The following is a 26,191-nucleotide window of genomic DNA, read 5'->3' as shown; positions in this document are numbered from 1 at the left end:
CAGACGTATGTCTACCTATTTCAGTCATGTACGACTGTTCTTATATACTACATGTTATAAAACACACAGAGACTGAAAGTCAGATTAGAAGAGTTCTAGTATTTTCTTCCAGCCACCAGTGGCCAGTGGTGAGTACCCCCAAGGTGTGTGTGTGGACCCCACTGTGGCGTGATCAGGCTGAGAAGCTCCTCACAGGCATCATATCATCCCTGTCGTTCGCTTTTTGTCCTTCTGAACTCACTCACTGCCTGAGACAACAAGGTCCTCAAAAGTTCAGTGACTGAATAAACGTTATTGTTTCCAGATTCGCTCTACTCCACAAACAAAAACAAAAGGACAAATGAGAACTACCAAAGGTCAGACACACCAGGCCCAGATCACAGGTGACTTCTGCCTCAGAGACAGGCTGTTCTAGTCACAAACACATGAAATGCCATCTATAAATTCTATTCTACTTATGTCTATCTACTTATGTGTCTACTTATGTGTCTCAATTTAGCTAAAATGGGAAGTTCCTCAGAAGTAGTCCATGAAAATGAAATGTCCCATTATGTGGTTAAACTCTACCCAAGGTTAAGGATCACAACCTATCATTTACTGATTTGGCATACCACATAAAATCATGGCAACTTCAAAATTACGTACTAGAACTAACTCGACTTTTGGGTTGTGCCCATTTGAAAGAGTAGTATATTCCCTTCAGCAATTGGTCTTAATATTTCAGTTATCAACACAAGGGAATTACTGTTAAGAATAGCAAGGAAGAACTATCAAAGGAACTATGCACCGTGTGTGTGTGTGTGTGTGTGTGTTACAGACCACTCCACCTTCTCTGTACAACTTCCCCAGCCAAGCTGGACTCAAGTTTGCCTCACCACATGCCTGCACCTAAGTCCCCAACCTCTTTATTCTTTCCTGGCATCTGCCTTGCAAACCCTTAAAACTAGACTAATCTTACTTTTACATCTCGTCATTCTGCCGAACACAGCACAGCCAGACAAAACCGTAAAAACACGTAGGCTGTTGTCACTATAAATTAATGGTGTGCAATTTCAGGGTCTTAGCACGGCTTATCCATTCTTTTGTGTGCCCCAATGTTCCGTTGTCCCCAAGAACCTCCCAAGTAGCCACTTCTCTCTTCAGTTAGTGTCTCTCCCAGCAGACAACTATAACTGGGATACAATCTCAGAAAACATTACCCTCCCACCCACCTCCACAGGCTCCCTTCTCCTGCTGAAAACAACCCCTTTAAAGTCTGCCCTTGACCTCATACCATCCTTGCCTCTCTGGAACCCAGTCCCTTCTCTTAACACCCTCTCTCACTTAGCTCCAAACTCTGTCTTTATGCTGGCTTCTTCCCATTAGACTTTGTTCATAAATATGTTTAAGTCTCTTGAGAAACTGTCCTAGAAACAGTTAACAACTAACGGCAAGTATTTGTTATGCTCTCATTCTGCACCAGGCACCGGGCTGAGGTGCTGACACAGTTTACCTCATCTACCCCTCACCACAGCCCTCTGACATGGATGCTCCTGTATCGTCCCAACCGTACAGATGAGGAAACTGAGGCTCAGGGAGAAGTATCTCGACCACGGTCAAAAGACCAATCAGATAAAGAACGCGGATCCATAGCAAGCACCTGACTATTCCATATCTGTCTCCAGTTAGTATCTGCTGAAACACACAGTACAGAAACTCACTGCGGTCCTGTGGGGAGTCAGGCCAGGTATTACTAAAAGACTGTGCGTGAGAATAGGGAAAAGGGCTTTCCCAGAAAGCCAGGAGCAAATGAACTGGACTTGAACTTCAAAAAGAGGACTCTGGACTGTTTAACACTGCAGCCTTGCAACCTAAATGTTCTCTGGCTCCCAAGGAAACTACGGCAGAAACAGGTTCCATACCTTCACTCTGGAGCTGCTGTCAGCCCACATGTGTGTCTGTGTGACCCTCACTCCTCACCTCAAATTCCACGAAGAATTGATTCTTGGCTTAACCCTCCTGTTTAGGCCGTGTGGGGTGACAGATCACTTCCTAAGTTCACAGCCAGCTTATAGATTGGCCGTGAGATGCGGATTTGGGTGCTAGGCCAACCCCAAGCCCCGCCAGCTGCAGCCACGAGAAGCCAGAGAACCAGGAAGTACAACAGCCACTCAGGGGGACCCCTCTAAGAAGGGTCTCACTAGCGCAGACTGGGCACACGCACACCACGACTGCTCTTGCTCCCACCAGAACCCTGAAACTCACCCTGACACCTCCGTCAGCCCCTCTATCCAATCTCTTACCGAGACCCGGTACCTCTGAACACTGAAACCCGCTTCTCTTCATCTGCGCTGCCATAATGCCAGTCCAAGCCACCGCTGGCTCTCGTCTTGACAAATGCCGCCCAGCCTTCTATAGTAGCTTACAAATGCATGTATGTGCAAATACAGGTATACAAAATAAAAAGCGAAATAAAGTTTCAGACATCAGCATTTTATCCTTACTAGTGCAAAGTACTCTAATTTCTACTCTGTTCTATTAAAAAGAAAAACTCCAGTCGTGATCCACTCAATTCCAAGAACCACTAACGGACCATCATCTCACGTATGGGAAACACATGTCCAGTGGCTAACACACAGAGTCTAAAATCACACACTGTCGGGGTTCAAATCCCAGCTCTGGCATTTACTAGCCATGTGACCTCTGGGCAAGCTGCTCAACCTTGCTGGGTCTTAGTTTCCCCAACTGTAAAACACGTACAGCAGCAGCACCTCACTGGGTTGTCATGAGGTTTACATGGACAGTGAGGATAAAGGGCTTAGCAGAGTGCCTGGCCCATAGTAAACAAATACTCAAGTACCAACTGCTCTTAGTAATAACAACAACAAAATCTGCATCCCCTCAAGCCCCTCTAGATCCCCTTCAATTTATACTCTCGCACAAAGTGACTTCTTCCTTGCCAAAACTCTACAATGTCTTCCCAGTTTCTTGCGATCAACTCTAAATCCTGAGCCTGTCCTCCAGACCTTACCCTACTAATACAACCTTATCTTAAGCCTTTGTCTCCCTCTTTTGCTGTTCTCCAGCCTCACCCTCCTTCCTTCCAGCATAAGGCACTAAGCGCCTTCCAACCTCAGGGCCTCTGAGCATGCTGTGCCCGCCCCCTGCACTTTTCCTACTCCTTAGCTGGCTAACTCCTCACCTTTTAGGTCTCAGCTTAAATGTCAAAACCTCGTCTGACTTGTTTTCTGCCCTAATTCAAGCACATAACATAACCGTACCTGACTCAATGCAGGAACTTGCTTCTGAATGAATGACTTCATGTATTTACTCAAATCCAAAACCTAGATCATCTATATTTTCCTCCAAACACAGTGCAATCAGCTATACTAGTATATATGAAAACAATGCCACTGAGCCAAGCACTCAGAGAAAAGTCCTTGGTTAGCTTTTCCAGAATCAGGAGGAGCAAAAGGGAGCCTCCACCTCTGGGAGCTGGAAATGTGTCTACAAGACAACTGGCCAGAGAAGAGCAAGGCTTGGCAACTATAAACACAGCCAATACAATGGACTTGTATGCACAGACACCATGACCTTGGTCTCATTAGTATGGGGTACTAGACACAGTTATTCTGAAAAATCAATTTTCCTAATTCTGAAAACCATCCAAGTGGTCAGTAATCCATCTGCACCCAATAACATAATGACTAAATCAGGTAAAAGTGGCACACATACTTCTAACATTTGTCAGTGACTAACACTTCTCAAACCTACAAGGTAAGACATAAACACCCCCCAGGGAACCTTCCAGACCTAAAATTCTATTAGTTGGTTAACACCAAATTTAGATTCCTATGTTACATCTGAATTTTTCTATATTCTTGGAAATATATGCTATTGTTATCATTCAAAATAAAGGCTTGCTGACCTTAGCAATTTGCTGATTCATTCAGTAATGCTGATAAAGGATGAACAAGCATTTTAAAGCTTCCTGTACTTCGATTTGGAAATACCTTCTGCTCTCTGCTCAATACATATCATAATTTACATTTTAATACAGTTACCACTGGATGTTTTTGCTTTCAAAACAATAAAGAAAATAAATAAAATGCTATGGCTGTATCACATTTTAAGAACTTTAAGGGTAATTTACTTAAAAAAAAAAAACTTAAAACAAACTTTTAAAAACCTAAGGAGAATGAATATGTGATCATGGGCCAAGTACAATGCAGTGCTTCCTAACAGAAATACAGAAGGTAACTGTAGGAGGATGAAGTTCCACACATACAAGAGCTGGAATTTTATTTCCCTTAAGTCTCAGAACTCTGCTGTGTTTTTTTTTTAATGTTTATTTTTGAGACAGAGCGAGAGAGCAAGCTAGTGGGGGAGGAGAGAGGGAGACAGAGATTCCGAAGTAGGCTCCAGACTCTGAGCTGTCAGCACAGAGCCCGACGCAGGGCTTGAACCCATGAACTGTGAGATTGTGACCTGAGCTGAAGTCAGACGCTTAACCAACTGAACCACCCAGGTGCCCCTTTAATTATCAACATAGAAGGGCACACAAAATAATCTCACACCAAGGATTCACTTAAAAGAAAAAGACTATTATCCAAACATTCGTGATTTTCACTGAACAACGGTGAATGGCATTTCTACAAGTATACACCTGAGCTACCCAACAGGTTCAATGCCATCAAAACACAAATAAAAGGCAGTCCCTACATTCAAGAACATGACCTACCGATGTTCACAATGAAAATGATGCCTTGGGGCAAAAGAGATGACAATGATCAGTATAATCAATTGACACAGGGGTGTGAACATTCGTGACGGTATTTACTTGCAGTAAGTCTCCAAACAAAAACTACTTTCCGGTCTCATTTAACCATAATATTCAATTAATGAGAACAATTATTTCCAAAATAGTTCTGTTATATCCAAAATATACCTAACAGAACTGTGTGTGTGTGTGTGTGTGTGGTTGGGCACAAAAGCGACTAGTAACCTTGGACAGTCAATACAGCACAAAGGGCAACTGAGTTGTCCTTTGCATAAAAGCAATACTCTCTCTGCAGCCTGGAAGAATTCCTTAGGACCTCCTCCCCCTGCTCTAGTGGCCATCTGGAATTTCTACCTTTTCCTCCTTACTGCTCTGCCTGCCACCAATCTATCACCCTGTCAATTACCTTTGCCTCACTCGGTTTCAGGTCAGGGTCTTCAATGGCTCAGAAGACAGGCAAATTCCTCTTAGGCTGCCTTCTTGGCTCCCTCCTAAGCTTCAAGCTGTCCTAAGCCAGTTTCTGTTAGAATTTACCCAAGATACCCAGAGTTCAAGTGTTCTTCTGAATCAGGCACACCTTATCTTCTGTTGGTCAAGTGGGTGGCAAAGACCCAACAGTATCGTGTGTGTGCACCTTTAGTTCTCAGTCTTTCCTTTCAGGGCTTTTTTATATATAATATAAAATATATACATACATAACTTTACACATAACATTATAACACCTCACCTGCCAGGAAGAGCCAGGAAGAATAAATAACTCGGTGACCAAGATTTGCTATTTTCTTTAGCTTTTTACAGATCTTAAATATCATGCTTGCTTAATCATCATATCTAATCATCACATTTAAAAAAATTTTTTAATGTTTATTTATTTTTTAGAGCGAGCGAGCACGCACAAGCGGGGCAGGGGCAGAGACAGACGGGGATGGAGAATCTGTGCTGTCAGTGCAGAGCCCAATGCAGGGCTTGAACTTGTGAACCGTGAGATCATGACTTGAGCTAAAGTTGGACGTTTAACTGACCGAGCCACTCAGGCGCCCCAATCACATTTTCTAAATCCATTTCCCTCAGCCTTATGAAAAACTCCTAAGTATGACTAGATAAGGTACATGAATAAATATATATCAGGGAAAAAAAAAGCTGAATGAAAGCAGAAAAAACAAAAATTTGAATTAAGTGGAGACCTTACAGCAGCACCAAAAACAAGGACACTGTTTTGTAAAGGATTGTACAGTGATACATGAGAAAATGACCCGGAAATCGATGTTAAAACTATGTAACTGAAGATGCCACAGTCTTTTTTTAAATGAGGTGTGGGGAATGGAGAAGGTGAGTGAATCACTACAATTTTTGCAGTTCATGGTTCACTCTCTATTTCCATACAGGGAAAGTTGGACTTTTTTACTTTTCCTGATATCAAAAATTATCCATTTAATCATGGATATTTTATTTACTTGGTCTAATTCCATATCTGAAAAGATGAAGCCAAAGTTGTACATAGAAGGGAGAAGTCTGAATGGTTAGAGAAGTCTGAAGAAGGTCCTTACAGATTCACCAACTAAGAGGTCAGAAATGAAAGATTTTTTACTTCCCAAGTCAGTAAATCCAACTTTGATAATTCCGGGTAGTAAGATTAAGACAGCTTGGAAGGGAGGAGCACCTGGGTGGCTCACTTAAGGTCGACTCTTGATTTCAGCTCAGGTCATAACTCACAGTTGCTGGGATCCAGGATCAAGCCCCATGGAGCCTGCTTAGGATTCTCTCTCTCCCTCTCTCTCTGCCCCTCCCCTGCTCAGGCTCTCTCTTTCTCTCTCTCAAAATAAGTAAAAAACACTTTAAAAAAAATCTTTAAAAAAGATAGCTTGGAAGGGAATAAAGGAGGAAAAAAAAGAAGGAACACAAGAAACCTGAGCTCCAGAAGCAAAACAAGAATAACGGATTCCATGATTATACCTTCTTACTGAATTTAAGAAACAATGAAGTCTTTTATTTGCTTACCATATTTGGCAGCTACCTGATCCTTAATAGGATTGTTATAACTCACTTGAACTAGATGTTATGAAAATATGAACTAGAGACTAGAATTGGCCCACACTAATAAAGCTAGTTTACTGAATATGTATTTTTTATCATGCACTTGTCACTAATTTATATATCAACACTGAGGTATGATTTACATAGAACTGCACTGAAGAGTACAATTCAATGAGTTCTAACACTTGTATATGTGCATGAAACCACCACTACAATCAAGATAAAGAAATTTCAAAAAAAAAAAAAAGATATAGAAATTTCATCACTCAAATTCCACAGGCCAGGGCACCTGGGTGACTCAATTCGTTAAGCGTCCAACTTTGGTTCGGGTGGTGATCTCACAGTTTGTGAGTTCCAGCCCAGCATCAGGCTCACTGGTGTCAGCACAGAGCCCGCTTCTGACCCTCTGTCCACCTTGCTCTCCGCCCCTCACACACACACTCGCTCACCCACTCTCAAAAATAAACACTTAAAAAAAAAATTTCCACATGCCCCTTTGAGGTCTCTCCTACCCTTTTCCCCTGGCTCCAGGTAACCAATGATTTGCTTTATGTCAGTGTAGATTACCATGCATTTTGTATGATTTTTTTATATAAATGGAATCATACATTATGTCCTCTGGTTTCCAGTTTCCTTCATTCAGCTGAATGACAATCACATTGCATACATCAGATGTTTCTCTATTGCCAAATAATATTCCACTGCATGGCTATATCACTGTTTATCCATTTAACTAACAAAGATAGACACAACTTCCAGGTTGGGATTATTGTAGAAAAGCTTCTGTGAACATCCATATGGACATATATACTTCATTTCTCTTGGGTAAATCAATACGAAGCGGAAGAATTGAGTGATATGGTAGGTTTATGTTTAACTTCTTAGAAATTGCTAAACAGTTTTCCAAAGCAATTGTATCATTTTATATTGCTACCAGCAGTGTATAACAATTCCAGTTGGTCCACATTCTCAGCAATTCTTGGTAATGCCAGTCTTTTTAATCTTAGTTATCCTAATAAATGTACAGGAATATCTCACTGTGGTTTTAATTTGCATTTCCTTATGGCTACTGATGTGGAGCATCTTTTTATGTGCTTTATTGGCCATTTGTAGATCTTCTTTTGTGAAATATCTGTTCAATTTTTCTGCTCATGTTTAACTGAGCCGTTTTCTTATCATTGAGCTGTAAAAGCCAGCAGAATTTTGATTAGGACCGCAGTGAATCCATATACCAATCTGGAGAGAACCAATATATAAATTGAGTTTTCTCATGTACAAACATGACAAGTCTCCCCATTTACTTAAGTCTTCTTTCAGCACTGTTCTGATGTTTTTAATTTTTATTTTTGAGAGAGAGAGAGAATGAATGGATGAATGACAGAGAGAAAGGGAGACACAGAATCCGAAGCAGGCTCCAGGCTCCAAGCTGTCAACACAGAGCCCGACGTGGGGCTTGAACTCACAGACGGCGAGATCATGACCTGAGCCGAAGTCGGACGCTCAACCGACTGAGCCACCCAGGTGCCCCTTAACGGTAGGGTTTCTAAGATGAGCAACTGATGGGCAGAAAAGGAGGTGCAGAAGTTACCCTCCCAGTTAACTTAGGGCTTCTACAAGAAACTCAGAGAGGAAAATAAGCAAAGAGTGAAAATACCCCAAAATTCCCCCAAAGAGTGAAATTCCCAAACTCACTCAGCCTCCTTCAAGGGAAGCCCTCACTCCTATACCACTTTGGAAGTATTCACCCAGGACATCCTGAGATCCCCCAATCAGGGGCAGACGGCAGTTATCAGAGAGCACACCTCAAACCGAAAGACTGTCGGAACCACACAAGCACAGCACCCAGCTGCTCCAGAGACCACCAGGGTGGACAGCACAGATCAGCAGCTGATAGCATGACGACAACTCGGCCCCCTGAGCAAGGTACTTTACACCTCCGACATGCCCTCTGTTTTGGGGTAAAGTAGGGACGAGAATAGTACTTTCTGTTGAGAGGATCAAACGAAAGTATATATACAATAATAATTTTTTTTTTAATTTTTTTTTTTCAACGTTTATTTATTCTTGGGACAGAGAGAGACAGAGCATGAACGGGGGAGGGGCAGAGAAAGAGGGAGACACAGCATCGGAAACAGGCTCCAGGCTCTGAGCCATCCGCCCAGAGCCCGACGCGGGGCTCGAACTCACAGACCGCGAGATCGTGACCTGGCTGAAGTCGGACGCTTAACCGACTGCGCCACCCAGGCAATAATAATTTTAATTGTATACAATAATATAATATTATACTAATTATAATAATATTAAACTGTTTTCACGACAGTGCCTGGCATATAATGAGTGCTCAATAATTGTTAGCATTATCTGAATTTGACGCTAGAAGTGTTTTTTGAGGGGCACAAGGCCACACTGAAACTCTAGTCAAAGAAGTACAAGAGCACACTCCTCAGCTTTCAGGTGCCCAACACTGACACGGGCATAATAATATGGACATTGGTCATTGGTCTTCAACTTTCAGAATAGACAGATAACAGAAGGCTTAACTACAGTTATAAAATGGAATGCAGACATTATCGATCTTGACAAAATGCAAGTAAAATTGACCTGCTAGGAGACGGAATCAGAACTGAAAGGAAAGCTAGTATTTCCATGCAATTGATAATGTGGAGTCAAAAGATACTTAAAAAAAAAAAAAAAGTTCCTTAGTGAGACCAAATTAAAACAAATTTTGGGGTTGGAGAGGTGACCAAGAACAGAAATAAAGAGATTATAAATATAAGTGGGATGATGGTCAACGTCCATGGTAAAAGGAAGTCAACAGACATTGTCTTAGGTTCATAAACTCAGGTATAACCATCAAAGAGATATAGAGGTAACCAACAGAAAAAGTAAATTGCAGAAATGAGTAAAGATGAATATTATCTATGAAGCAAAATTAGAGGTAGGATGATGCACAACAGATGGGGTTGCTTTATATCTTTCTATATTTTTTAAAGCAAAAACATGTACTAGACTAAAAACATAAACATAAATTAAAAGATATTTAAATAGTAAACAAAAATATTAAAGTTTAGTTAAGTATAAATTGTTGATAACTTTTGTGAGTCTTAAATATTTTGAAGATTCTCCAAATAGAAAAGAAATTTGATAAAGAGAAAAATCAACCTTTAACATCTTACATTATTTTGACAAAACCAGGAACGGGGAGGGTAAAGAAATATAGTTAAGATTTCTTTATTCCCAATATAACACTTGGAACAATGTTATACATACTGTTTAATATTTTATATTGACAGTGATACTACTCCAAATAGATTCTTTAAAAAAAAGTGAGGGTATCTTCTAAAGAAACAAGTTGTTGAACTGCCAAACCACTAGGGCATTGGTTCTCTGCCTTACAAAATCTGATGAAATCTATTGTATTTAACCAAGAAAGCCACTCACATCATAAAATTTTGCATTTGCTTTTGGTAGAATTAATTCAACCACGAGGTGATGCTTTCAGAAGACCAGTAAAATTGACAAACTTCTGCAAAGTCTCACCAAGAAAACATGAATACGCAGCATTCCCATTTTCACACAAAACAATACTGTAATGGCTCTTCTCCCCATACCCTCCATCTACAATAAAATTCTCTGCTCCCCTTTATAACAGAACTCCAAAAAGAGCCATTTATATCCATACCATCTTCAGTCCCTTCTCTTCCCAAATTCACTTGAGCCCACTAAAACCAGGCCTTTCCCCCTCCACTCCATGGAAACCACTTTGTGAGGATCAATGACCTCCATGCTGCTAAATGGCAGATTTTCAGTCTCCTTCTACAGCTTCTCATCAACATTCAATAGGTTGACCATTCTCTCCCTGAAATCCTTTCTTCACTTGGTTTCCAGGATACCACAATCCTGATTTCCCACCTCACCGGCAGCCACTTGTCAATTTTCTTTGGTGGATCAACCTTCTCTTCCAAGACTCTAAATGCTGGATGGTCCAGGAATTCGTCCTCGGGTCTCTCTTCTTCTTTGCACACGTTCCCTAGGTGAACTCATGCAAACTCAAGGCAAGGATGGGATCACTCATGGACTTACTGTACACTCTCAACATTATATTTGGTCTAATTCTGACAGCTCTCTTGAACTTCATATTCATGTACTCAACTGCATGCTCAAATTACTAATTATATGTCTAACAGGCATCTCACATTTAAATGTCCGGAAGAAACCTTGGTTCCCCCACCTCTAGTTAGGATATATCAAAATATTAACAACAGTTACATCTAGGTAATTGTTGTTTGTTTCTGCATTGAAATTCTGAACCATAAATACATTTTATCTTATAATCAGAAAAATGTTAAAACAGACAACAACTATAAACAAAACAATGTGCTTTCATTAAAAATGCAGTTAACATTTATTGCACTTGCCTTGAAGGCACCCAAGGAGTCAATTTCCAAGAATGTCAATTACTTTTCCCCCTTTATAATATCATCAGTGGCACTGGCTTATCACTATGTGTGAAATTTATGGGCAACTCTCAAACACGGTAGCCTCCACAGATATCTTCATAGTAATCGTGAAAGGAGAAATGAAACTGTGTAAGACTCTAAAAATGATGGTTTAATGGGGAAAAAGAGAACTCTGTTACAGGAACATAAGGGGGAAGGATCCATCAAGTCAGGTCTAACCATCTGAATAAGGGCAAGCGTGCATCCATTTGACTTAAGTAGGTAGCTCCTGATCTATTTCATCTTGCAAAGGCTTTTAAAAAGGTTAAAGAGGGGCGCCTGGGTGGCGCAGTCGGTTAAGCGTCCTACTTCAGCCAGGTCACGATCTCACCGTCTGTGAGTTCGAGCCCCGCGTCGGGCTCTGGGCTGATGGCTCAGAGCCTGGAGCCTGTTTCTGATTCTGTGTCTCCCTCTCTCTCTGCCCCTCCCCCGTTCATGCTCTGTCTCTCTCTGTCCCAAAAATAAATAAAAACGTTGGAAAAAAAAAAAAGGTTAAAGAGCGAAACAAACACACAGAATTATGAAATGCAAGAGAAAATCCAGTTTAGGTTATTTTAACAACTACCAGCAGGATAACATTGGAAAGAACAGAAGCACTGAGATACAATTAGAGCTTAGCCAGTATTACGAAGTATGTGATCTGTGAGGTACTGGACTTCACGCTTCAGGTTTCCCACGAAAAAAACAACGCTACTTTACTCTAAGGGATAACTGGGTGGCTCAGTCAGTTAATCGTCCAACTCTTGATTTAGGCTCAGGTCACAACCTCAGGGTTCATGAGTTCTAGCCCCATGTCAGGCTCTGTGCTGACAGCGTGGAGCCTACTTGGGATTCTCTCTCTCCCTCTCTCTGCCCCTCTCCTGCTCTCTCTCTCTCAAAATAACTAAGCATGAGAAAACATTAAAACTGGACAAGTACGCCCAAGATAATTGCTGGTTTCACAGAATTAAAGAATTTCTAATTAAAGGAACACATCCATCCAGTATAACCCACTTCCCACTTGTTACAGATGTGGAAACTAAAACCCTGCGAGGATAACTTAAAGGTTGGAGGGGTCCTCTGCCCCCAGATCCAAATAATACATTTCAATTCACATACATGTCCTTAAGTGGCAGGTGTGCACAAGTTTTTTTTTTTTGGGGGGGCGGGGGGCAGGTGAAAGTGAAGAGGCATGGAAGAATAAGGAACAGAGAGAAATGCCTCAAGTATCCTATGTGAGATGAGAACAATGTTAGAGTAAAAGGGCATTCAAGGAAGAGCAAACTTCCCTTTATTACTCAACATTTGGTTAATTAATATCTGATTAACACTTCTTGGATTACATAAACAATCTCATGTCATTAAAAGGGATCTGACATTAAACTATGTTGAACTTAAGTCACAGTCTATACTTATACTCAACTATGTATGGACAATTCAAGGACAGAATGCTAGGAGATATTTCACTCAAAGTTATTTTTTTATTATTTTTTTTAATATGAAATTTATTGTCAAATTGGTTTCCATACAACACCCAGTGCTCATCCCAACAGGTGCCCTCCTCAATGCCCATCACCCACTTTCCCCTCCTTCCCACCCCCCATCAACCCCCAGTTTATTCTCAGTTTTTAAGAGTCTCTTATGGTTTGGCTCCCTCCCTCTCTTTTTTTTTTTCCCTTCCCCTCCCCCATGGTCTTCTATTAAGTTTCTCAGGATCCACATAAGAGTGAAAATATGGTATCTTTCTCTGTATGACTTACTTCACTTAGCACAACACTCTCCAGTTCCATCCACGTTGCCACAAAGGGCCATATTTCATTCTTTCTCATTGCCACGTAGTACTCCATTGTGTATATAAACCACAATTTCTTTATCCATTCATCAGTTGATGGACATTTAGGCTCTTTCCGCAATTTGGCTATTGTTGAGAGTGCTGCTATAAACATTGGGGTACAAGTGCCCCTATGCATCAGTATTCCTGTATCCCTTGGGTAAATTCCTAGCAGTGCTATTGCTGGGTCATAGGGTAGATCTATTTTTAATTTTTTGAGGAACCTCCACAGTTTTCCAGAGTGGCTGCACCAGTCTGCATTCCCACCAACAGTGCAAGAAGGTTCCCGTTTCTCCACATCCTCTCCAGCATCTATAGTCTCCAGATTTTTTCATTTTAAACACTCTGACTGGCGTGAAGTGATATCTCAGTGTGGTTTTGATTTGTATTTCCCTGATGAGGAGTGACATTGAGCATCTTCTCATGTGCCTGTTGGCCATCTGGATGTCTTCTTTGGAGAGTTATTTTCAATACAAAGTATTAAGTGTCCATGTCCTACATTTAAATGAAGTATTATAGATTCTTTATACGTCATTTTGTTTTCCGACTATAAAAAGTATAACCATGATCCAAATTATTTACTTCTGACTGCCTGGAGAAAGTGAAAGTCCTAAAACTAGATCAAGGTCAGATTGACTCTAGGTCTAAGAGTTAATACATATAGTACGCAAAGTAACTGGAAGGAAAAAAAGACAACCAAAAAAGTGCCTTCAAATTCCCAACCCTTCCTTAAACATCATCTTGCTGCAACTCATAATAAATCTGATAAAAAAAAAAAAAGGAAAGAAAACAAAAGAGAAGAAAAAAAAATTAAGAGTAAAAACTTCAAGGAATACCTTTAAATAAGGAAGCAATTATATAGCAGCAAGTAGAATATTGCATGAATCACAGATCTGAAATTTTTTTAAGTATTAAATTGAAATGCTTTATTTAAAAATAACCTAATCCAGCAATCCCTGATAGCCACCATAGTGCTACAGCATCTCAATACACATAGCTAAAACTAAAATGTTTAAATCCCTTTCTTGTTATTTATTAAGTTAACTTGGCAGTCAACATTACCATCTCTAAATGGGGATTTCCAAGCTACAGACTTTCCACCTAAGCCCACATAGCTACTTTCCCAAATATATTTATTACAAGATTTTGTCAAATAAGTAAATATGAGGTCTGTTAAAAAAGAAAAAAGTTGAAACATTTCTTAGTGCAAATATTATTTAAGGAACATGGAGTAGATAAATACTATTGCTTTTTACCTGAGACAAAAGTTCTTTTGGCAGTATAGTCTTTCTAAATTCTTTTTTTTTTTTATTTTTTTCTAATGTTTATTTTTGAGAGACAGAGTGCAAGCGAGGGAGGGATAGAGAAAGAGGGAGACACAGAAACCAAAGCAGGCTCCAGGCTCTGAGCTGTCAGCACGGAGCCCGACATGGGGCTCGAACCCACGAGGCATGAGATCATGACCTGAGCCAAAGTCAGGCACTTAACCAACTGAGCCACACAGGTGCCCCTAGTCTTTCTAAATTCTATCCAAAAAAGTAATACCATTTTGAAAACCTACCCTAACCATCTATCACAGCCTCTTAGTTATTATCAAATAGGAAAAATTATTAGCAATTAACTGCTATTTTGTGAATTTACAACACTGTTTGTGTTTATATTATTTGTCTGCCTTTCACATAGCATACACAGCACCAAAACCTGGGATTGAAAAAAAGCAACAAGAATGACAAGAATAAAAATCGTTTAACATATCAACATGCTCTACAAAGTTTGGAAGGCTAGACACTTACTGTATAAACTTAAAGTGGCATTATTCTGGAAGTCCAAAAGACCACTTTTTCTCCTAGCAGGGGAATGTGTGTGTAGAGAGGATGCGATGCTCCTGTCTGTATGTGTAATTTAAGAGGTTGGGTTTCCAACAGTCCTGCCCATCCAAGTCAGTGAATCAACCATTCTATTCAAGCCAGGCTAGCCTTCCCGCTCGGGAGAGCCACAGACATTGCAGGTGGGTATGCCCTGCAGATTAAGACACGGAATCTCCTGGTATGGATACAATCAGAAGCTACAAAATATAAGAAATGGCAGAGAACTTTAGAAGCGTTGAGTACTGAAACAGTCCTCCCATTGGTCATTTTTTCGGTAAAATGGGCATTTTCAATTTTTTAATATTTTTAAATAAAACATTTATATAACCTGACTGTAAAAGCAAGACCTGATCATGTTAGGAAATAGAAGGTAAAGGGGGAAAAAGTCACCTAAAATTCCAAACCCAAAAAACCCCATATTTTCACTTTCTAATCAGAAGGGTGGGTCTCTATACAGTGGTGGTGTAAGTAGCAGGCTAGCATGACACTGTTGACCACCCCCTACTTTTCTAACCAAACTCTGATTGTGCTCACAAACCTACTCTCTACCTGAGGTCTTGTGTTTCTGGGGAAGCGGATCCCAGTCCCAAATGAAGACGAATGACCATACATTTAAGCTAATCACAATGGTCTCATTGCCCTTGACACGGACTCATTTAGGTAAGGGCTTAAGCAAAATGCTGGCCCATGAACAGAGAGGAGAGGGTCAGGACAGCATCTATTACGGAACTTTGGGGAAAGATTTTACTTAATAAGAGACATGCCAGGAAAAAAAAAAATAGTCCTCTCCCAAGGAACTTAGTCACTGACTCATGACACGTGAACTTGTGGCAGCCATCTTGCAACAGTAAGAGGAACTAGCTAAGCACAAAAGAATGACAGATCCAACCTTTTCCCACTGACCTTATTTTTAAATACATACATACACAAACACACACTCTTCCTGATCCAACTTCCCCCTACTAAAATCCCTCTTCTCTACTCTTCTTCAGTGCTAAGCTTCTCAAAAGAGAGGTCAAAACAAGCTGTTTCCTCTGCTTGACCATGCATTCATCAATGACATTCCTAAGACTTTCCTGATTTCTTAAAACTTAGGTTTCCCACATTCTATGGTTCCAAGGCACATTTTACACGTTGCTATTACAGCAATTAATACATGCTATAGTAATGGCTTGTTTCTCTATTAGACAGTAACTTCTGAAACGTTTTGTACTCCCAATGTCTACAGAAGTTCCTGGCATACAAAGGCATAAATATTTGTTTCATAAATCAAACGTAAACCCAAAACCTAATACAAAAGCACACCACAAACGTTTAAATGAATTTACCAACCCTACCATTGACACACACCAAAAGTTGAATATGTGTTTGTGTTTAAGTTTGGGGAGAGGAGCAGCAGGCACAAGAAGATAAGAGACCAGAGCGCCTTGAAACTCAAAAACACAATTATTCTTTACTCTCCAGAGACCAGATAGCTGTTCACCGTTAACTCAGCGGAGGGGCAGGGCAAGGGTCTGGGAAGCAAGGGCAGGGAAGCTGGTCTTAGGGTCCCTCTGCCACGAGTGAGCACTGCTACCTACCCATTCCCGAGAGGAAAAGGTGTTCCGGCCCTCCCGGGCTAGGGAAACAGACAACAAACCAGGCCGATGACAACAGGTAGGCCAGGAGAGGCAAAACACGGGTTTTAAAACCCCAAAGAACTATATCCAGAGTTTGAACAGTGCTTACGACACTCCTTTACCACAAAGAGACAATGAAGCAGGCCAAGGTATAGGAGCTACAGACAGCCTTATCTATCATCTCCTTTGATTCCCCTGGATAACAGCTGGGAATAAAGGCAGGTGACACTACTCAGCTGGGCAAAATGCTTTTCTACTTCAAAAGTCTACTAATGTGGGGAAAATGATTAAAAGAGCCAATGGGTTTTTTTCCTCTCCTTCTAATTAAGTGATAAATCCTATCTAGAGGACAATTCTGAGCCACGATGGGAATAAAACAGAGTAAATAAGAAAATGTTACATTCTTTGAAAATAAAAAGTGTCTTGGGCCAAGATTTGATAACCACTTTACATGTTTAATAAATTGTATTTAAGTGCAAAACACACACTAATGAAATTACTGATCTTACTAAAATTACTGATCTTACTTACTCCAAAATGACAACCTAATAATTATAACCTCATAAATTTATTCAAAGACTAATAAATCTTTTATAGACATATTTTACAACAAACTCTCTAATGGATAGTTTTCTTCACTGATTTAGCAGACTTCCAAGAAGTGCTGGTGCACTTTAAGGAAGGAATAAGGCATTAGGAATATGAAGACACCAGCAACAGGAAGCTGAGTGGGTGCATATCTCCATTTCTTCGGCGGGACCCTAAGAGTTGACCTCCTTAAGCCAAAAACACTTCCCCTTGGAATCCTGGAGGCAGACAAGTCAGTAAAAAGATCAACAGAAAAAAACGGTAGGAGAGAGGAACAAGACAGTTCCCTCACCACACTATTTTGTTCGTTACCATGCAGGTAGGATATTGTCAACTTCCAGGCTACAAAGGAATCGAAAATGGACTCCGTATATAAAAACACTTTTTAGTGTAATTCCGCTTTAATGGGGAATGGAGAAATGGAGTATACATCTGTCTGCTATGACTCTGAGTCAATCTAAGAAAAAAAAAAAAGTGGAAATGACTTTATTGGACAGAAGCTGGGAATAATACCTTTATTACAAAAATATTCTTTCGAATGAGTTTCCTAAGGCATTAAGAAAACCATTTCAATTTATTTTTAAAAGAACATGATTTACACACAGCTTCAACTGCATCAAGGTAACATTTTCTAAATTGTGCCAGCACTGAGAGAGGAACCAGCGTCTGCCCAACTTCACGGCATGCCCACTGTGCTCCTACAACAGCCATTAACAACCAAGATCCTGGCAACTACTATTTCTTCCTTATGTTTGTTTGGGGCAATTTTTATTATCCTATTAATATTCTCTAACCTGTTCCTTATCCTAAACACAACAAAAGATCTGTTCTAGAGGAGTTAGGTTATTAAAGGAAAGTGTTAGATATATGAGCAGTCTAACATCTAGACTATCCAAATTATATTTTTACACAGTTCAATTCTAAATCAATTAAGGGTAAAAAAAAAAAAATCACAAGACAAATATTCTATCTCAGGAGATAAACTAAAAGAATGACTTAAATCCAACTGCCTCCTCAATACTCATACCAATTATGAAAACAGAACGCAGAATTTTAAATGATCAAAAGAGCTTCAACTTGGTACACATTTAACGTAACTTAAGAGGTACAGCCCATAATGTTCTCTCCTTCACTCTTTGAAAAATCCCCAAGTTTGAAGACCACAGAACTAAAATGAATCTATACTATACCCACGAGTGCAGCAACCAGAAGTTGGCAGGACAAACACAGCCAAGGTACACTCAATGTTCCATGGGAGATAAAACAGGAGATATGCATCTTCATCATCAAGAAACTCCCACTCTGGGGAGCCTGGCTGGCTCAATCAGAAGAGCATGCAACTCTTAATATTGGGGTCGTGAGTTTGAGCCCCAGTTGGGTGCAGAGATTACATACATACATAAATACATAAGTAAATAAAAAAAGAAAGTCACACTCTAGCCCAAAGGATGGTCAGAATGTTTGACACAACCTTTCGGAATGACCTACAGGTGTAAGAAGCCATATGACAAACATATCCACTGTTTATTGTGGATAATTTTTCTGTCTTGGAGTATGCATGTCATTTAAAGAAAATGCAATACTTAGAAGTAATTGGCAGGTATATTTACATTCCAAATGTTCCCAACAAACTGCTTGGGAATGAAAACTAAGAAATGAGTCTGTCTTGATGTTAATATGCCAGGAGCAAGTGGACAGGTTACTAAACCTGCCAGACCACAATGTCCTCAACTCTCATATACAGAATAGACTAGACGCAGAATAGAAAATGTTTTTATTTCTTCCAAAGCCAATTCCAATTAACTGGTAATGACCACCTCTGGGGCATTTGCTGAGATGGTTAGATCCTTTAAGTAAAAAGCCATATCCTGTGTTCCTTGCCCTCAGAAGTTGGGTGTTTGAGTTGCTGCTACTGACTTCCCATCAGAATGTTCTCTGGAACTGTTTTTTTTAGTAGCAGCAATCTGATGCATATCCACACAATCTCTTCGGTCTCTCTTGTGATCGGTGGCTGCAATTCAGTTCAAAGAGGCTACAAAACGTGGCTGTGTAACTGAGCACTTCCCTGAGTCTGAACAGATAATAATACCTAACATGTATAGTAATGTTTAAGACAGAGCCAATACTGTTCTAACCACTTAACGTATATTAATGCTTTTAATTTCCAAATAGTCTCTATTATATACGTTCTACCATTATCATCCCCATTTTACAGATGAGAAAAGGAGGCACAACTAGGTGAAATAACGTGCCCAAGGGTTTAAAGCAGGTAGGTAATAGAGCTAGAACTTGATCATCGGCTATCCGGCTCCAGATCTCCCACTTTGAACCACTTTGCTTACTGCTTCTCTATCAATTGCACGCTGACCAAACCCACAACTTCAGTCCTGTTAAAATATACACTGAGTAAGCCAGAAGTCCAGGTTTCACGGTGGTGTAAGTCTATGTTTTATCTGCAGTCCTGAAATATTTACTCTCCAAAGGGGCTTGGATTCTGGCAAATAGTGCTTAATTTACCCATTGCCAGGGGCTTTATTAGACTATTGGGCAAATTTTTTTAAATCAAAAGTTTCATAAATTATCTATTCCACCACAAGAAAATGCACACTCCATGTAGTAGAACCCTCAGGAAATGAGAGTTTTAGGGTTAAAGCAATGCTCCCATTAACAGAACATTAGTCAGAAAATTTGCACTGTGAAGAGAATTTATGACAACTGGTCATTTTGAAGGGCTTTGCCATCACTATTCTAAACATCATTTCTCACAAGACAGGAGTACAAAACGCATATGGCCAATGGGATTTAACTGAATGGTAAATAATAACCATCCCTCAGCATGCCTAGAAGTTGATTTTCTGAATATACACATTCTCCTAAGGGTAAGGGGGGAAATCCCACTTCCCAAGTGATTTGCTAAATATGTAGTCTTATTAATCCTTACTAAAGGACATGTAAACTTGGCTCAAAAAAATATCAGCACCTGGTTGGCTCAGTGAGTTAAGCGTCTGACTTCAGCTCAGGTCACAGTCTCACGGTTGTGAGGTTCGAGCCCCATGTCGGTCTCTGTGCTGACAGCTTGGAGCCTGGAGTCTGCTTCGGATTCTGTGTCTCCCTCTCTCTTTGCTCCTTCCCAGCGCGCTCGCTCACTCACTCTCTCTCTCAAAAAGAAACATTAAAAAAATGACTTCAAGGAGTAACAGAAAAGGGTAACTTTTAAAAAATTTTGTTATATACAAGTTACACTCCAATGTGTGGATTATCTTCAGGGGCTCCCACTGCACACTTTTTCATATTATTACATTTCATCGGATCGTATACATTAAACAAACCAACCACTTGGCTGGTCTCCAAATTCAAAATGCATGGTATCGCATGTAATGGGCAACTCTGTATTTTCTGTATTTCCATTCCTGATATCAACAACTGTGATAAGAAATTTACACTCATGCTTCTAAATTTTAAAGTACAGTATGGGGGCACCTGGGTGGCTCAGTTGGTTAAGCGTCTGACTTCAGCTCTGGTCATGATCTTGAGGTCTGCGAGTCTGAGCCCATCAGGCTCTCTGCTGTTAGCACCGCACCCACTTCGGATTCTCTATTTCCCTCTCTCTCTGCCCCTCCTCCACTTGTGCTCTCTCTCAAAAATAAAATAAACATTAAAAAATAATAATCATGCAGTATAAAAAGAATAAAACTACATATATAATAAAAATTAAACTAATATTAAGAACATTTTGAAAAAATGCTAGTTCTTAAAAGGAAATCGGAAGTTTAAACAAAAATATTCCAGTTGCTGAAGGAACGTTATTGGCAGTGGTGAACAAATTCTTTGTTCCCCGACAGAAAAAAAGGAGCATATGCACCTACATTATATAACACGCATGTGCTACTATTAATCTGTATCTTGAAGCTTTCTTATTTTACATGAAAGTAACATTTTAAAAATCAGAGTCTTAATATTTTCTTCCAAATGGATCATCTTGCACCCCACCTTAGAGACCCTAATACCTAAAAAAGTCATGATTTCGAATCTCCTATAGTCCCAAACTTACAGCAACAAAATTAACCACTTTTCCATGTATGAAATGTTTGAAGTGAATTGTCATCAATAAGAATTAGTCATTCTTTCGACCACAGGTAAGGGCCAGTCCTCCCGGCCTCCACAAAGTTTGTTCACAATGGGGGCTGGCTGGTAAGCTTGGGTCATTTTTAAAGCAAGAAGTAATGAACTAAGATGTAAAGACACTCCATCACCATACCTAAGATAATGAGACAGATATATACGGTTTGCCCTTCATTAGACAGCTCTTTCTGGACTTGACCCAAGGAGACCTGTCAGTTCCACTCACATTCACCTAACCCTTGCCCCTGCCAACAGAAACTACTAGCATATGCATGCAAAGCCAAGGGCCAATGGAAACCAAGAGGGAGTCTCCTTCTATGCTCTCATAAAGTTTTTATGAAGAACACATTAAGCTGGCTTTTGACATGCAGAAACCATACAACAACAAAACCGCAAGAGGGGAACCAAAGACGAAGTGCAGGGAAGGTAGTCAATATTTTTATTACAATCTTGTCATTAGGTTACTCCTAGCTGCGGATTTCTCCCTCAGTGTTCGCTCTCTCCAGCGCAAATCTATTCTCAGGCAGTAGGTCATGAGGCCGGCCGCTCTGTGTTTACACACAACCTCAGCACCACTTGGCCACTTCCTCGGGCTGCTGGAGCACTTGACCCACTGATTACCTGTATTAAAACAGACGGTGCCCGCTGGGTCCAGGTCAGGTCAGCCCTCCGAAGCAACCCCTCTCGAGTGCTCCTTGGCCTTTTATGGTGGAGGCATGTGATGAGAGTATCTGCACCAGCTGTTCTTAATTACCTCTCAGGCTGGGGTGAATGACTCAGCAACCCAACTTTTTTAAGGAGTCATCCTACCTTGTTATCCAACCAACATTCTGAACAACGGTAAACCACTAGACACGGCCCTGTTCAACAACAATATACACGAGGCCATGCAGTCAGGAAACCAAAGCCATCCCACTCAAGCTGACTCACCAAGAGTCCCTTTTTCCCCCAAGGCTCCTTGAGCCAAAGGCAGAAGTGGCCAAGTGCCTTGAAGCCCAACCCACCCCAGCCCTTGCACCACTAGCCCACACCAGGAAGAGGCAAGCTTACCTCTTCCCATTTCTCGGCTTGACCATGTGAAGCGCTCAAGCGCTCCGTCACCAACACGTCCGGCGTTTCCACCCCTTATCTTTCTGAACCGCTTTAAATGCACAGCGTCCAAATATAAGGAGCGTTAAAGCAGATGAACAGAGACCTAGCAGTGGCATCCTCCATAGGTTAACAGTCCCAACACCGATGCGTTTCTCCAAATGGAGAAGCATCCCTACAAAACAAGCCTTTGTTCCTTCACGCACCACAGAGTAGCCTGTTTTTCCCACACACGTCTTTCACAATTACTACTACACTATACCTTCATCAACACAAGTTTAACGCAGAAGGCTCACTGCACAAAGGCATTCCGCGCAGGGCTGCTCGGTGACATAAAACCGCCGCGCAAGAATGAGAAAGCAATGGCACTCGAGTTCCATCAAACCAGCACAAAAAGCTGGTGTCTCTATACGCGGCACCCACCCTCACCGCACCGTGGGAGTCTTAATTACGACGTGTGGGCAAAACTCCAACAAAGGGAGCTCTGGGATGTCCGGTCGTCCACGCCGATCTTGGCTAAACCCAGCCCCGCAAGAGGGTATTTTTGCTGCAGCCACGACCTCGGCCATTCTAAACGAGACTCCACGCGCGACAGACACCCAGGCCAGGCAGACCGGAGGCAAGCGGCTCTCGGGACGCGGCGGGTGCGGAGGGCGGTGGGAGCGGGCGGGAGGACAATACCGAGCCGGGGCCGGCCGCGCGGGCGGTGCTGATGTGTCACAGCCCGGGCGGGCCGCGGCTAGGAGGGCCGGGCTCGGACCCGGGCGCCGCAGAGGCGGGGGCGGGGGGGGGGAGTGGGAGCCCTGGGACCCCGCCGCCGAGGCCACTTCCCCGCCCCCCCGCCGCGCCCGCCCGGGGGTAAAGTGCAGCGCGGGCCCGTAAACAAGAGCTCTGGCCGCGCGCTCGGAGCACGGGGCGCAGGCAGGCAGGTCGCCCCTTCCGGCGGACGAGGCCACTTCCAGGAACAGGGGCCGCCGCCGCCGCCGCCCCCCGCCCAGAAGACCTCCGCCCGGGTCCCCCTCCCCGCCTCCCCGGACCTGCCCGCGGGCGGCCCCGACCGCGCGCCGCCGCGCGGACCCTCCCGGGAAGGGCGCGCGGGACGCCGAGCCACTCACCAGAGCCGAGGCGCAGCGCGGCCCGACTGACGGCAGCGAGCGAGCCCGGCGGGCGGCGCGGGCAGCGGTCAGGTGACTCATTCCCTCCCCGCGGCCGGCCGCCCCCTTCCCTTCGCGGCCTTCCCCTCCCTTCCCTTCCCCTCCCCGTTGTCCCCTCCCCTCGGCCGCCGCGGCGGCCGCCGCCACCTCCCAAAGCCTAAAGCCCTCCCGCCCCCCGGAGGCCCCGCCCCGCCCACCCCGCGGCGCTAAGCTCCGCCCCCTACGGAGACCCCGCCCCCACCCGAGGCCCGGCCACGCCGCCCGTGAGGCCTCAGTCCGCGAGCTGGGGCCGGCGGGGCTCCGGGCAGCTGCAGCGGTTGTCGTGGCTCCACCCGCCCGAGGCCCACGCGAGAGGCCGCGGGGTCCGCGCACTGCGCCCGTTTGCGAGCGCAGCCCGCTGCATGAACGGAAAAGCCACCGAGGACAGCCTCCTCCTTCCCAAGTGAGGGCAGAAAGGAAAAGGCTGACGGCCTCATGGCCCCAAGTGTTGCCAGGACGCTCGGGATGGAGCAAAACTGCCGCGAGCCTGGAGTCCCGCGGACAACAGGAGGTCCCTCCCCAGACCCTCCTCTGCCATCCCTTAGGGACGCCTTAGGCTGGGCGTCCAGGTTCGGAAAGTAGTATTTGAGCTTGCTGGTAGGATGTATCGAGTGCATCCAGGATTTTGTGGAAAGCATCTGGCAGCCCTACTTCTTCTGTCTGACAAAGAAAACACGGGCGTCTGGCTAACAGGTGTTCCCTTCAGGCTGTGGCTGCCAGGAAACTTGGAGCCAGGTTCAGCGCCCAGTGGTGTCGACCGGCTCAGCTCAAGCCCTGCTCGGGCTTTCCTCCCCTGATGCTTATCCTGGTGTTTATCCAATTGTCAGTTTTAAAATTATGTTCCCCAGCCATTTAGCACCTCTGGAGTGCAAAGCACTGTCTCTGCGAAAAGATGCCCACGTGTCAAAGCCCAAGCTTACCAATCTAGAGAGAGAGAGACACTGAGCACACCGGGTCTGAGCCAGCCAATCCAAATCCAATAGTGATTGGAGTTAGGTGATCTGTTCAAAGGGATTTTGCTGTTGGCTTCGAGTTTAAGTAAAGAGGAGATGGAGAGAAACTGGTAGCCGAACAGCCTCAGCATCGGGGTGTGCGGACTCATTCTGGAACACGGCAAGGCAGCTCTGGAGCTCACAGTGCAAACAAAGTTACCAAGATAATAAAGTCAGGTGTTATCACTAACAAGACTGCGTTTGCACTCACTGGTTAGGGACTTTTGAGTTACATGCAGGATATATGAGAAAGTGACCTAACTGCGAGGAGTGACGTGATTCGCTGTGACCTCAAATCAGGGCAGGAGGTGATATTTGCATTGGGTCTTAACTGGGAAGAATGGGGCCTCGCAGTCCCTGGAAGGAGCAGCATATGCAGTAGTCTAGAGTTAAGAGGCAGATGGCATTCCAGACCGCCAGAGTTCATGTGGGGTACAAATACTCACTGAGAAATGAGGAAAGGACATAGACCATAAAAGGATTTGGGTTCTTCCACACGTGATAGAGTTTTTGAGGCTTCACTCTCCTTCCACCCTAAGCCAATGAAATTATAGTATGCTTCTTTCCTCTCACATGTGTACAGTTTCTTCTAGATGAAGAACAGATCCTCCCATTTGGGAAGAACTCTTCCTTCTTTACTCTAGATAATGGTCATATTTTCTAGCACAACCTCTGGTATGCTTCGTTATTTGAGAAGTCTTATACAGGTGTTGGGAATACCAAGACAGCTAGGAATGACTCTCAAATTTTAGTGTCTCTAAGAATCTCTGGGGTGCTTGTTAAAATGCAAATTCCTGGGTCCTACCCCAAAAATTCTGATTTCGTAGGTCTGAATGGTACCCCAAGGTCTGAATTTTTAATAGTGATGCAGGGGGTCTTGAAACCACACTTGAGAAGTACTAAGAGCTAATGGTGTAGAGTAGGAATAGGGTAAAAATTAGAGAATGAAATAAAACCAAGTCAGAATGGGCCTCGTACACTGTGCCTAGAGTTTGACCTTTATTCCATGGGCTGAAGGGAGCATATGGAGGTCTCTAAGTCATGTGATTGGTTTTAGAAGCTAATTCTAGAGAACTTCATTCATGCCATTTCTGTTGGTTTAGCTCTTTGCATCTTTAAAAATTCATGAGCTATCCAGTCAACAAAATTTGGGGTGTCAAAAAAAAGGCTTTAAACTGTGGGTGACTGCCAAGGTAAATAAACATAAATTTCACCAACTTGAAAGACTACCAGTTGACACTTCTTCCATCAAAAGGGACTATTATGAAAGCCATACCTCCCCTGCCCATGGTTAGATGATTTTCATGGGAAATGAACATATTTTATTAGAAAACAATGAGGACTTCCTGGAGCAGCATGGGCGAACATACCCTAGTGTTTACCGGATATCTGATACGAAAGGGAAAGTGAGGGGAATGTAACCTCCAGTTGGAGATGTGCACAAAGTCTAAGATCAAAAAAAAAAAAAAAAAAAAAAAAGGGCAGAAAAAGGAGAAAAAAGAAGACAGTATTGGAGAAGAACTCAATGGGACAAGGGTCAAATTGGTGAAAGCAGTGCTTTCCAGAAACCAGATTTAATGAAAACCAAAGTGGCTCTACGTAGAATCCAAAAACCAGT

At 42.6% G+C, this 26,191-nt stretch overlaps 1 protein-coding gene across 4 annotated transcripts in view; it reads right to left on the bottom strand.

Annotated features, from left to right (window-relative positions):
- Positions 1–23,651, bottom strand: part of BACH1 (BTB domain and CNC homolog 1) — a 44,418-nt gene extending 20,767 nt beyond the window's left edge. For 3 of the 4 annotated variants that reach the window (XM_086675816.1, XM_086675819.1, XM_086675818.1), the window contains exon 1: positions 23,504–23,651. The gene's annotated coding sequence lies outside the window, so the exon portion shown is untranslated. Of the gene's footprint in view, positions 1–22,349; positions 22,591–23,503 lie in introns of those variants that run through there. The other variant, XM_086675817.1, reaches the window with a different exon arrangement.
- Positions 23,652–26,191: the final 2,540 nt, after the last annotated feature.

Source organism: Puma concolor, chromosome C2, assembly GCF_028749965.1.
Source record: "Puma concolor isolate L17-30 chromosome C2, mPumCon1.1.hap2, whole genome shotgun sequence".
NCBI classification, from domain to species: domain Eukaryota; kingdom Metazoa; phylum Chordata; class Mammalia; order Carnivora; family Felidae; genus Puma; species Puma concolor.
This window is presented reverse-complemented; position numbering and strand designations above follow the sequence as displayed.